Raw genomic sequence first — 12,648 nt, 5'->3', positions numbered from 1 at the left:
ATTATTTTATTATTTTATTTTGATTGAAAAATAAAAAATAATTTATTTAATTTTATTTATAGAAATTTTGTCAAATTTATAAAAAAAAATTGTCAACATGGATTTTTATTCACTTTTGGCTTTAGTCTTCACATATATGAAAAGAGAACATAAGCCAAAATAGCACTTTTAGTGGCAATTTTCTGCGAAAATCTGTGATTTCTATTACCCAAGCGAGTATTTTTGGTCATCTAGATATCTTTTAAAGTTAAGTTTCATTTTAAATTTAATTATACATTTATTTTGTTTTTATTTTTACGGAAAGTCATATATTCTCTTTAACAAATTGTAGTTATAACGATTTATATGATTTCCATAAAGTATAAGAAAAAAATTTAGTAAATAGTTTAATTTATACATGTGTAGTATTTGGTGAAACTCAACAAAAAGGTTAGATATGTTACCAGCATAAGATATGGTAATTTTGAAAATAAAAATAGTAAAAAGTGATTTGTGATTAACCTAACATTTCCAAGCACATAGTGGCCAAAACAATACAAGATTAGCATCACAAATAGAAAAATATAAAAATGTTAACACAGTTGTATAATGATATAATATTCAGAAACAATTATAAATAAATAAATAAATCTCATATTGTGGTTTCATTTCATATTTTGCATGCTCTTTGTTTGTGTTTCTCTCTTAAGCTTAACTCTAGGCTTTTATGATATTTTAAAATAGTATTAAAAAATGAATTTAATTCTAATTCATTTATGTTTAATTTATAAGCAATATGATAATTTTTGTAAAACTTCGTTATGATACTTTAATATCATGATAAAAAGTAAATTTAAGCATAGTTCATACTTAAAAAATTGATTTGTAAAATAAAAATTATCTTAATTTATATAATATATAAGTTTAAATAGTATTTTAATCATAATATTTTTAAATTTTATTTAATGTGCTTTTTTAATTTTCTTTCTTTCAATCCAATCTTCGTTGATGTTAAAATTTTCTTATTAACAAGAAATAATTAAAATATAAAAAGTATATGGAATGTTTCAATCCATATAAAATTCAAAAAATTTAAAATCCTTTGAAGGACTATTATTACACAAATATAATGTCAAAACAAAAATATTAAATCAGAGCATATTGTAAAAAAAACAAAGAAACCACCAAAGGATAAAACAATAATGTTAACATAATTTAAAAGATAATCATATATCAATATTTTATTTTTCCTTTTAGTTTTTCTTATGTTTTTGTTGTTTGTTTCTTTTTCCTGAAACGATAATTGCTATTCTTCTTCCTCTATTTTACTATTATTTTATATATATTATTAATCATTATATTTTTAACAATATTTTTAAATTAAAAAAATAAGTTACAATATCCTAAAATTATACCAACTGACGTGATTTTAACTTACTAAAATCTAAAACCATACCAAATTAACATAACTTCAATTAAAAATTTAGAAAAATTACAACACTCTGCATCATTTTACGCCATCTTTTACAAAAAATTACAACACATTTTTATAACTTTTTAACAATTTCCACAATCTTAATAAATTTGAAAAAGGATAATGATAGAATGCCTCATTTTTTTACCCAAATGTTACCCGCCTATGTGGCACTCATTATTTTAATAATTTTAAACAAAATGGCAATTGGAGGCAACGGTAAAGGAAAGTGTGCGTTGTGTGCACGCGCTATGAATTGGAGAAACATTTTAAAAAAACACACTGCGTTGCATCGTTTTTCCTCGTTTCTTCCCCGCAAGTTTCTTCTTCGATTAGTTTCACACAAGCACAGAGGCATTTGTATCGCAAGACATTCTCTTCCCCAAAAGGCTATCCTTCCATAAAGGTTGGTGTTGTGGGTCGCAGTGGAAGCAGATAGCGGAGTTGTGGAGAGTGGTTTGGGTTGTTGGAGACGGCGAGTTCCGCGGAAAGTGATGGGTAACGTTTGGTTCATTGCTTGGGCGCTCTCTTGTTGGCGTAGTTGTTGGTTGATTAAACGCCATTCACAGAACGAAGATTTGATAACTGCAGTGAAACCCCAAAAACAATCAAACACCAAATTTCTAGTTCGATAATCAAGTGTCTTTCTGTGATTCCATAAGTGTCTTTTTACATTGAACTTTTTGTACTGTCAGTACTGGGACTGATTTTAAACTGTATTATTACGTGAAATCTGGTTTGGACACAATCGAATGGTTATCCAAATAATTTCATCACCATGAATCATCACCAAACAACTTAAACAACTAATTGGAACTGCAGATTGAATTAAAAATCAACTTTTTCGGTGCGATATTCAACTGTCCTTTTATGATTCCTAGGGGTGGCAAAACGGGCTGGGCCCAACGGGCCAGCCCGTCAGCCCGTGCTAAAAGGAACGGGCTGGGTTGAAGATTTCAACCCGTCAGCCCGTTCTGGCCCGTCCTGTCCAGCCCGTCAACTTGACGGGCCAAAGTACGGGCTGGCCCGTCCTGGCCCGTTGGCTCGTTTTAAAAAAATAAAATAAAATAAAAATAATTAAAAAGATTAACTTTTTAGATTATATATTTTAAATGTAGAAATATATAATAGTATTGTAATTTAAATCATCTACACCTACAAATTAAGTTTGAATTATTAGTTATAATTGAATAATTTAATATGTAAATTTAATAATTATTTTAACTTATCTAATTAAAAACATTAACTAATCAATTAAAATTTAAAATAATATTTTATTTGATTAAATATGACTTTAATAATAATTTATATGTATATATAAACAAATTTAAAAAATAAAACAAATTAAAAAATTTGAAAACTAATTAAAAAAATTAAAAAAATTAAAAAAAAAAACTAGACGGGCCAGCCCGGCCCGGCCCGTTAGCCCGTCCTATACGGAACGGGTTGTGATTATTGGCCCGTTTCTATTTGACGGGCTGGCCCGTCCCGGCCCGTTTTTTGACGGGCCACATACGGGCCGGGCCAAAACGGGCCGGGCTGGCCCGTTTGCCACCCCTAATGATTCCATAAGTGTCTTTTTACATTGAACTTTTTGTACTGCCAGTACTGGAACTGATTTTAAATTGTATTATTACATGAAATCTGGTTTGGACAGTTATGGCATCATAAAAGGACACTTCAATCTCGAACTAGAAAAGTTTTTTTTTTTCAATCTGCAGTTTGAATTAGTTGTTTAAGTTGTTTGGTGATGATTCATGGTGATGGAATTATTTGGATGGCCTTTGGATTGTGTCAAAATCATATTTCATCTGAAAATACACCTGAAAAGCAGTTCCAGTACTGTGTGTACAAAAGTTCAATGTAAAAAGACACTTATGGATTCATAAAAGGACACTTGATTATCGAACCAGAAAAGTTAGTTTTTAATTCAATCTGCAGTTCCAATTAGTTGTTTAAGTTGTTTGGTGATGATTCATGGTGATGGAATTATTCGGATGGCCTTTGGATTGTGTCCAAACCATATTTCAAATGAAAATACACCTGAAAAGCACTTCCAGTACTCCGTGTACAAAAAGTTCAATGTAAAAAGACACTTATGGATTCATAAAAGGACACTTGATTATCGAACCAGAAAAGTTGGTTTTTAATTCAATCTGCAGTTCCAATTAGTTGTTTAAGTTGTTTGGTGATGATTCATGGTGATGGAATTATTCGGATGGCCTTTGGATTGTGTCCAAACCATATTTCATCTGAAAATACACCTGAAAAACAGTTTCAGTATTGCGTGTACAAAAAGTTCAATGTAAAAAGACACTTATGGATTCATAAAATGACACTTGATTATCGAACCAGAAAAGTTGGTTTTTAATTCAATCTACAGTTGAATTAGTTGTTTAAGTTGTTTGGTGATGATTCATGGTGATGGAATTATTTGGATGGCCTTTCGATTGTGTCCAAACCACATTTCGAAACCAGATTTCACGTAATAATACAGTGTAAAATCAGTTCCAGTACTGACAGTACAAAAAGTTCAATGTAAAAAGGCATTTATGGAATCATAAAAGGACAATTGAATGTGGTACCAGAAAAGTTGGTTTTTAATTCAATCTGCAGTTCCAACTAGTTGTTTAAGTTGTTTAGTTGTTTGGTGATGATTCACGGTGATGGAAATATTTGGATGGCCTTTCGATTGTGTCCAAACCAGATTTCATGTAATAATACAGTTTAAAATCAGTTCCAGTACTGGCAGTACAAAAAGTTCAATGTAAAAATGCACTTATGGAATCATAAAAGGACAGTTGAATCTCACACCAGAAAAGTTGGTTTTTAATTCAATCTGCAGTTCCAATTAGTTGTTTAAGTTGTTTGGTGATGATTCATGGTGATGAAATTATTTGGATGACCATTCGATTGTGTCCAAACCAGATTTCACGTAATAATACAGTTTAAAATGAGTTCCAGTACTGACAGTACAAAAAGTTTAATGTAAAAAGACACTTATGGAATCACAAAAAGATACTTGATTATTGAACTAGAAATTTGGTGTTCGATTGTTTTTGGGGTTTCACTGCAGTTATCAAATCTTCGTTCTGTGAATGGCGTTTAATCAACCAACAACTACGTCAATAAGAGAGCGCCCAAGCAATGAACCGAATGGTACCCATCACTTTCCGCGGAACCCGCCGCCTCCAACAACCCAAACCATTCTCCACAACTCCGCTATCCGCTTCCACTGCGACCCACAACACCGACCTTTATGGAAGGATAGCCTTTTGGGGAAGAGAATGCCTTGCGATACAAATGCCTCTGTGCTTGTGTGAAACTGCTCGAAAAAGAAACTTGCGGGAAAGAAACGAGAAAAAATAATGCAACACAATATATTTTTTTAAAATGTTTCACCAATTCAAAACGTGTACACACGATGCACACTTTCCTTTATCGCTGCCTCCAATTACCGTGTTTAAAATTATTAAAATAATGAATGTCACGTAGACAAATAACATTCGGGTAAAAAAATAAAGCATTTTATCATTATCCTTTGAAAAAATTGCACCACTTTGGTCCTTTTGCCCCTTCTGCATCGGCTGCTGCTGTAACAAAACATAGTTATCAAATAGATTGAACCATTTAATGCCATTTAATGTTACTTCTTGCTGTATCCTTTTATCTTTAATTCTTCAAATCTTGCACAGTTTTGATTGACTGATTGAAAAGCTTCGCTGGCATTATGTTACAGGAAAAAGTAAATGAGTGCTACAAATGAAAATTTTTTACTAGGCGCTGTGTAAGAGATTTAATTTTTGTTAACACCGATTTAATTAAAAAACAAAATTATTATTTTTAAAATAAAACAAAAATTGAATTGAAGATAAAAATATTAAGAAATCAAATTAAATAAAATTAAGCGTAATATATATTAGCATTATGTAATAAATTAAGATTAAATATGTTTTTGTCGGGAATAATTCAAGTATGAATTAAAAGTTTTATATTGGATAGAATAAATAAAGTTAAATATTGTATAAGAATAAAGATTCATAACATCATTGTCTTAAGTTTTTAGTATAAAAATGATGTCAAATACCTTATATGGGTAAGACTAATGTTATATAATCATATAGAATCACACTCTCTCAATAACTACACTTATAATCCATATGACGTAAAAAAAAAAAAAAACAAAGGACTCATCCTTGAGGAGAGATCTAGTTTTTTTTTTCTTTTTTTCTTTTCTTTTACGGAAGAATGTTGTATTTTATTGACATACCCTATATATATATATATATATATATATATATATATATATATATATATAAATATAACAGAATATCAAATATAAAATATTTAGAATATCTCATTCCTAATATAAAATAATAACTAATTTATAAAACTGAAACATATATCTAAAACTGAAATATTTTCTAAAAAACTAATAAAAGATATTAAGTAATATTCTCAACAGTTTTTGTCCTTAACTTTCAGTGAATTTTGAAATTAGTCTATTTTGAAATTTTTGACCAATTTAGTCATTTATCTTTCAAAATACGTGAATTTAGTAATTTTAATCAAATTTTACTAAGTTTATTTCAAATTTTAATTGCGTTTCATAATAGTATTTGATTTAACATTAAAGTAAAAATGTGTCAAACGGTATAAACAACTAAAATACAATCCTGAAATGCGTACGAAACATCAAATAAACCTAATAAAATTTGATTAAAAGGATTAAATCCATATATTTTAAAAACAAAATGACTAAATTAATTTAAAATTTTAAAATAGATTAATTATAAAATTAACTGAAAATGAAGGAAAAAAAATATTTAACCCAATAAATTATTATAAACGATATTTTTTCAGATAAGAGCAAAATTCCTAACACTTTTTCAAACTCCTGCTGCGCTGTATTTTTTTTATTCCTTCAACTTCCAATGTTTTCCAAATATAGTTTTTCTTTGCCTTATTGCTTTTGTTCTGATATTGCTCTGTTAATGTTTGTCTCTTTAATCCAAAATGAAGTTCCTTATGCATGCTGAGTCAGGTTGACTTTTTACCACGTTTCTTCATTTTCCCTCTGAATGGTCCTCAGAACCAAACAACAGATACCTTAACACATTCGTGAAATTAAGATTTTGAGATAGAAAAACTATGAATCTTCTTAATACCCTAATTTATATTAAAAAAAAGATATATCAACCCAATTTTACATAGTTTAAGTGATTAACAGATCAATGCACTGTTTAGAGAAAATAAATTATGCAAATTCAAATCGTTACAGTATTACTCAAGACATGGGACATGAGTAAAAATTAGGACTTTAGACTTTATAACTAAAGTCAAACTGTTCAAAATAATGGTGAATTTTGATTAATAATTTTAAAGAAATTAAATTAATACTTTTTATGCGAAAGTCTTCTTTCTTTAAGTCTCAAGGTAATATAAATAAATTTTTCTTTCTTCTATACGTGTAATATATTACATATATTTATATTGAAGATGAACAAATGATTAAAATAATTATTTTTTCCTTAATTACTAACAAAACTAATTGCTGACTTTACTTAAAACATAAATAAAAAATCCGAAACAATAGATTTTGCAGCGGATTGGGGACCCTGTTAAGCTCGCCCCTGGTTTTTAAAATAAGAAATGAAATTATAGGCTTTCTATATATATTATATAAAACCAAATAATATATTTGTACTTTTATTTTTTTATTGTCTTAAAACATCGTCGTAATCATTACTAATCAAATAATATAGTCCAAACAACACTCGATTATCTTCTATTAGTTTTTTCGTATTTTCAAACATCGATTTATAAATTTGAGGAAAAAATTCATTCATACGAGAGCACCAACAAAATCTCAATTTGATTAAAATCATCACACATAAAAATCCAGCAATAATAAAGTTACTAGTTTATATCAATTATATAACAAAGTTAAGAGAACAAGAAAATGCATGGTTTTGTGTGGAAGGAAGAAGGAAATTGAAAAAAAATAAAGAGGGAGGAGGTGGTTGTGTTCTTATTAAAATAAGGAAAACCTAAAATGTGATATATGCAATCTAAAGTCTACAAAACCCAATCCATTGTTTGATTTCTCTTTATTGTAGAAGTGACAATATAAAAGCCAAAACTTGTATATAAGACATGTAACGAGTTGTTATGAAATCTTTTCACCCCTCCAACTTAAACAAAGTTGTTAGACACTCCTTGTATCCAAACAAAACCTACAAACTTCACAAACATTTATTTTTTCAATTTTATCATGTATTACGATATTCCTCAAAATATATATGCACAATTCTTTAAATATACATTTTTTAAAAGAAATGAAGAATGTCATGTAATACGAAATAAGATATACATCGGTAGTTGTTCACATATACTCTATTTTAAGACTAGATCACAGTACTAAGTTCCTCACCTACGTCATCATTTATTCCTCTATAATATATAGAGTTGTCAAAACGGGTCAGACCTGCCAAAAAATAGCGGGTCGGGTTAGAGAACAAAACCTGCCAACCTATACCAACCCAATCCACTTAGTTCGCCAGTTCGATGAGCCAACCCGCGAGCCTCCTAAGTTAAAAAAAGATGCACATTTCATTCACACCATATATATATATATATATATATATATATATATATATATATATTATATTTACCTCAGTTAAATTTAGGAACACATTTCATTTGAGGTTATATATGTACACACCTACAACACTTAGTTCAATCATAAGTTTTTTGGGATTTTATCTACAACAAACCAATAATCATAACACAAGTTTTGTTTTATTTTTGTTTTTGTCATTTTTTTTTATGTTTTTACTTTACTTTCACTGTTTGTTCGAATGTATGAATCTTCTTAACTTTTACATATTTATTAAATGATTGTAATGTTTTTCCTAAACTCTATATTGGGTAGAACTATTTTTATTTTTTGTTTTTTGTTTTTGCGGTAAAACATGTCCATATGTAAAAGCACACAGGTCTATCTTTGTTACTATCCCAAGTTTTGTCATTACATCAATTAAAATTAACATTATTAACAAAAAAAATTGATGAAAAAAAAACGATTTGATAAGAAAAAAAATCAAAGCTTTTGGGCCTCCAATTCAAAAAATAAATAAAATTCAAAGCTGGTAGTCCAGCCTGCCAACCCATGGGCCGGGTTGAATAAACAAACCCGTTTTCCATTTACGGGTCAACCCAACCCGTTTATAGTAGGTCAAAAATGGACTGAGTCAAAACTAATTGAGTTGACCTATTTTAACACATCTAACACACAATTATGGTAGAAATAAATACAATTTCAAACTAGGGTAAGCTAGTGTGCTTGAAGAAAAATAGTTATAATAAATCAATTGATTTAAAACCAGTGACCACGTACAATAGTAACAACGTAATTTGCTACATCAACAATCCTTAACGATGTTTGGTTACCAAAACTACATCCATTCATTTTTAAACTTTAGGATAAAAAATGTATCAAATTGGAACAAAGACAAAATTTAATTTTGCGTCACAGTTTAGAGATTAAAAATATATTTAACCTAATCAATAATTATATATTTAAATAGTATTATTTCATCAATATATATATATATATATATATATATATATATATATAATTTAATTTTACTAATAAGACTTAATTTTTATTATTAGAAAACAATTCAAAATAACTTATCAATCCCTAGAATTAAATTTAAATGTGTTAAATATGTTTTTAATCCCTTAACTTTCAATGAAGATTGAAATTATTTTTTTTATTGAAACTTTAATCTAATTTAGTCTAAAAAAATGTGTGGATTTGGTCATATTAACTAAATTTTTATAAGTTGTGTAATGTTTCACGTTCATGATAATATTTGAGTTGTTTACATTGTTTGATTTATTATTGCTTCAATGATAATTGAAAAACTTTTAAAGATGGGAGATTAAATTTGTTTAAAATTTTAAAAATAAACAAATTTAAATTTTATCGAAAATTAAGGAAAAACAACACGCATTTAATCCAATTTAAATTTATAACATACAGATCAAATACAAAATTTATGTGGGCTTGTTTGACATCTTACACTTTATTTTGATGTACACAGATCCACCGCTAAAGTTCAGATCATATAAAACTCCCTTTTTTTCTTCTATTTACTTTGCTTTTCACTGAATAACCTTTTATGGGTGGATAATGATTGAACAAGGTAGTCTTTTAATTTCAATAAAATATTTTTGGAGAACTAAAAATTAACATTTTTAATTTTAGGAAGCCTTTGATCAAAATTTTTATTCAGAAACCAAAACAACACTTCAAACATTTAGAAACTAAAACAGATTTCACAATTGTATAACTAAAAAAAACAAATTTTTATTTTTTAAAACCAAAATAATTTCTCTATTTATATAACAACATCTCGTAGGGCTACACACGTTACCATTACGATATTGAGCATATTTACATGTGTTCTGTTGAAGCCTAACTACACATCCATCCACATACCACATTAAAAGTTAAAAAGAAACTATATAATGCAAAAATATACATTTTAAAAAAAGTTGACACTGAACTTTAATTATTTCGAAAAATAAAAATAAAAAGCATAAATTTATAATAATATATATAATTTGTATTTATTCTTTTTTCTTGTTTGCCTAGTAGATGAAATACAAATAGATGCACTGAAGTTAGAAACAAAAATTTCGTTATGATTTTGTTTTTAAAAAATTCTCTAAAGATGAAGAGATAAAAATATTTAAATTTCACTTTACTTCAATTTTTAAATAATATAAAATTTATTAGGTATACTGAAACAACAATCTGGTCGATATTTATTAATTAAAAATATTAAATTAATTATTATATAAATCTTATCATTTTTTATATGTAATAATTTTTTTTTAATAATAAACAATAAACTTTTTTTTTTCAGAAAAAAAAAAAGTCCCACGAGTCAAACACACTGGTACAAGTGAATAAAAGAAAGAGTACGAGTGAAGATAGAAAAAAGAAAAAGAGAAGAAGGTAAAGGGAAGCCTCACGATCACAAACACCAACATCAACATTGTTTGTTTCACACCTCTTTCGCTTCACCTTCCAGGTGCGTTGGTAAACGCTAACGTCGTCAACGTTTCGTTTCCTCTTCGTCTTTCGAACTTTTTAGGGCCCACCAAAACTTCCATAGCAAAGAGACAATTGTACGGACACCCAACTTCAGAACTCACAAATTAGCGTGGCATTTCAACCACTACCTTGTTTTCTTCCTATCTTCTACACTATAGTCTCAATTCTATTATAAAATATGTCACAACAATACTCTACTTCTTCATATTTTATTCATAACAAAACAAATTAAATGTATTAATTAACTAAATTGAACTTTTGTCCAATTTTATTATTTTCTTAAAAAATTGCGTTTTTACTTGTATATGATAATGAAGTGAAATAAATAAAACTTGTTAAATATAATATTTAATTGTATAAGCGCGTGAATGAAAAGTCCACTAGAATTCAAGCATATAGTAATACGCGTAACTTAAGAAATTGCTGTTTGAAAGGAATAAAAGAGAAACATAACAAAATGACAACAAATATTCTCATTCTTCTTTCTTTCTCATTTGAACTTTTTTTATCTCATTGTTGATGGAATTTTTTCTATTTTATTTATCAAACATGAAAACTTGAAATAGAAGAAAAATAGAATAAACGCTTGAAATATTATTTTAAAAATAATTTTAATTAAAATTAAATGAGGACATATCTTTGTCCTCAATTTTCTCTTTCCTCGAAACACGAAACACGTCGTCAGATAATAGAGAGAAAAAGGAAAAAGTTAATGAAACAGAAAAAAGTAAATTCTTTTCCTACGAGGCTTCACTCTGTAAAGTTATCGTCAGACAGCAAAAATTGAAGTTGTACGGAACGGGGTAATATTCTAGAGCCTAAGAAAATCTTTTGGAATTCCAACCCTAATATTTATAATATAACCGTCAATTTGTGATAGAAGACAAAATAAATGAAAGAAAAATTGATACATAAATTTATTAAATACTATGGAAAAAATATTAAATTGAAATATAAATATAATAAATAAATAATATATAAATAAAAAACAATTGTAGGGTCCACTAAGATTCATAATCACTGGTCGACCTCGACAAGGAGTGAGCGAATCGTGTCTGTGTCCAGTAACGCCGCCTATGTAGCACGAAAGAATGATAACCTAGTGGTTTTTCCAATTCCTCACGCGCCTCCTTTGAAAGTCACATCTACTCGCGCTGATTTCGCGAAACGTGTGTAACCAAAAAACTTCTCAGGTACGCTTAGAGATTCATGCGCGAGTACAAAGATCGTTGAACGTGAGAGTGTGGGTAAACCTTTTCCGCTACGTGTGGAGTTTGGTTTTTACGTAATTATAATTATTATAAATTAAAATAAAATAAAATAAATACGGAATATTTGTTATACTTTAGCCAATAATCCAGCAAAGGATATCATTTTTATAAGTACTTGTATTTTTTTTAAATAATCTCTTTACTTTTATTCATATAGACTTTTGTAATCCCTCAATTAAAATTAGCTGCCTAACCTTTTAACTTCTAAAAAGGTTATTTAATAGTCATATTTATTTCATCAAATTATTTTAATAATCATATTTATTTAATATAAACAAATAAAAATATTATACCGGAATTATTTGTCCAGTAAACTAAATTTGGATAGAGAATGTTTTCTGCTCAAAGTTATGGTTATTAAAAAAAACAATCTACATACGCAACAGTCATACATGAAATAGATTTTTTCTATTCTCATTGCAATTTTAGTATTCAGGGACGATAAATGATTAATGATAAATGATTAATAACATTTACTCTTCAATTTGATCACATTTAATATTTTTCCTGAAATGATTAATGTAGAAAACTGTGTAATGAATTCATTTACTAATTTCTTCAACGATAATAAATACAAAAAAACTATAGCATTGATTAAAACAATATAAATATTATGTTAGAAATTTTTATTTTTTACTATTTCTATTACCTTTTAAACTGGCACTCTATTCCAAACATAGTTATATATTAGTACTCTTTCAAAACCAAACAAAAAAATTAAACTCTGCTGCTGTTTATTCTGAACATATAATAATTATTATTATCAAGTACATTTATATTTTCCTTTAAATACA

The sequence above is a fragment of the Vigna unguiculata genome, chromosome 11 (assembly GCF_004118075.2).
Source record: "Vigna unguiculata cultivar IT97K-499-35 chromosome 11, ASM411807v1, whole genome shotgun sequence".
NCBI classification, from domain to species: domain Eukaryota; kingdom Viridiplantae; phylum Streptophyta; class Magnoliopsida; order Fabales; family Fabaceae; genus Vigna; species Vigna unguiculata.
The sequence above is the reverse complement of the archived record's forward strand: the minus strand, read 5'-3'. Positions refer to the sequence as shown.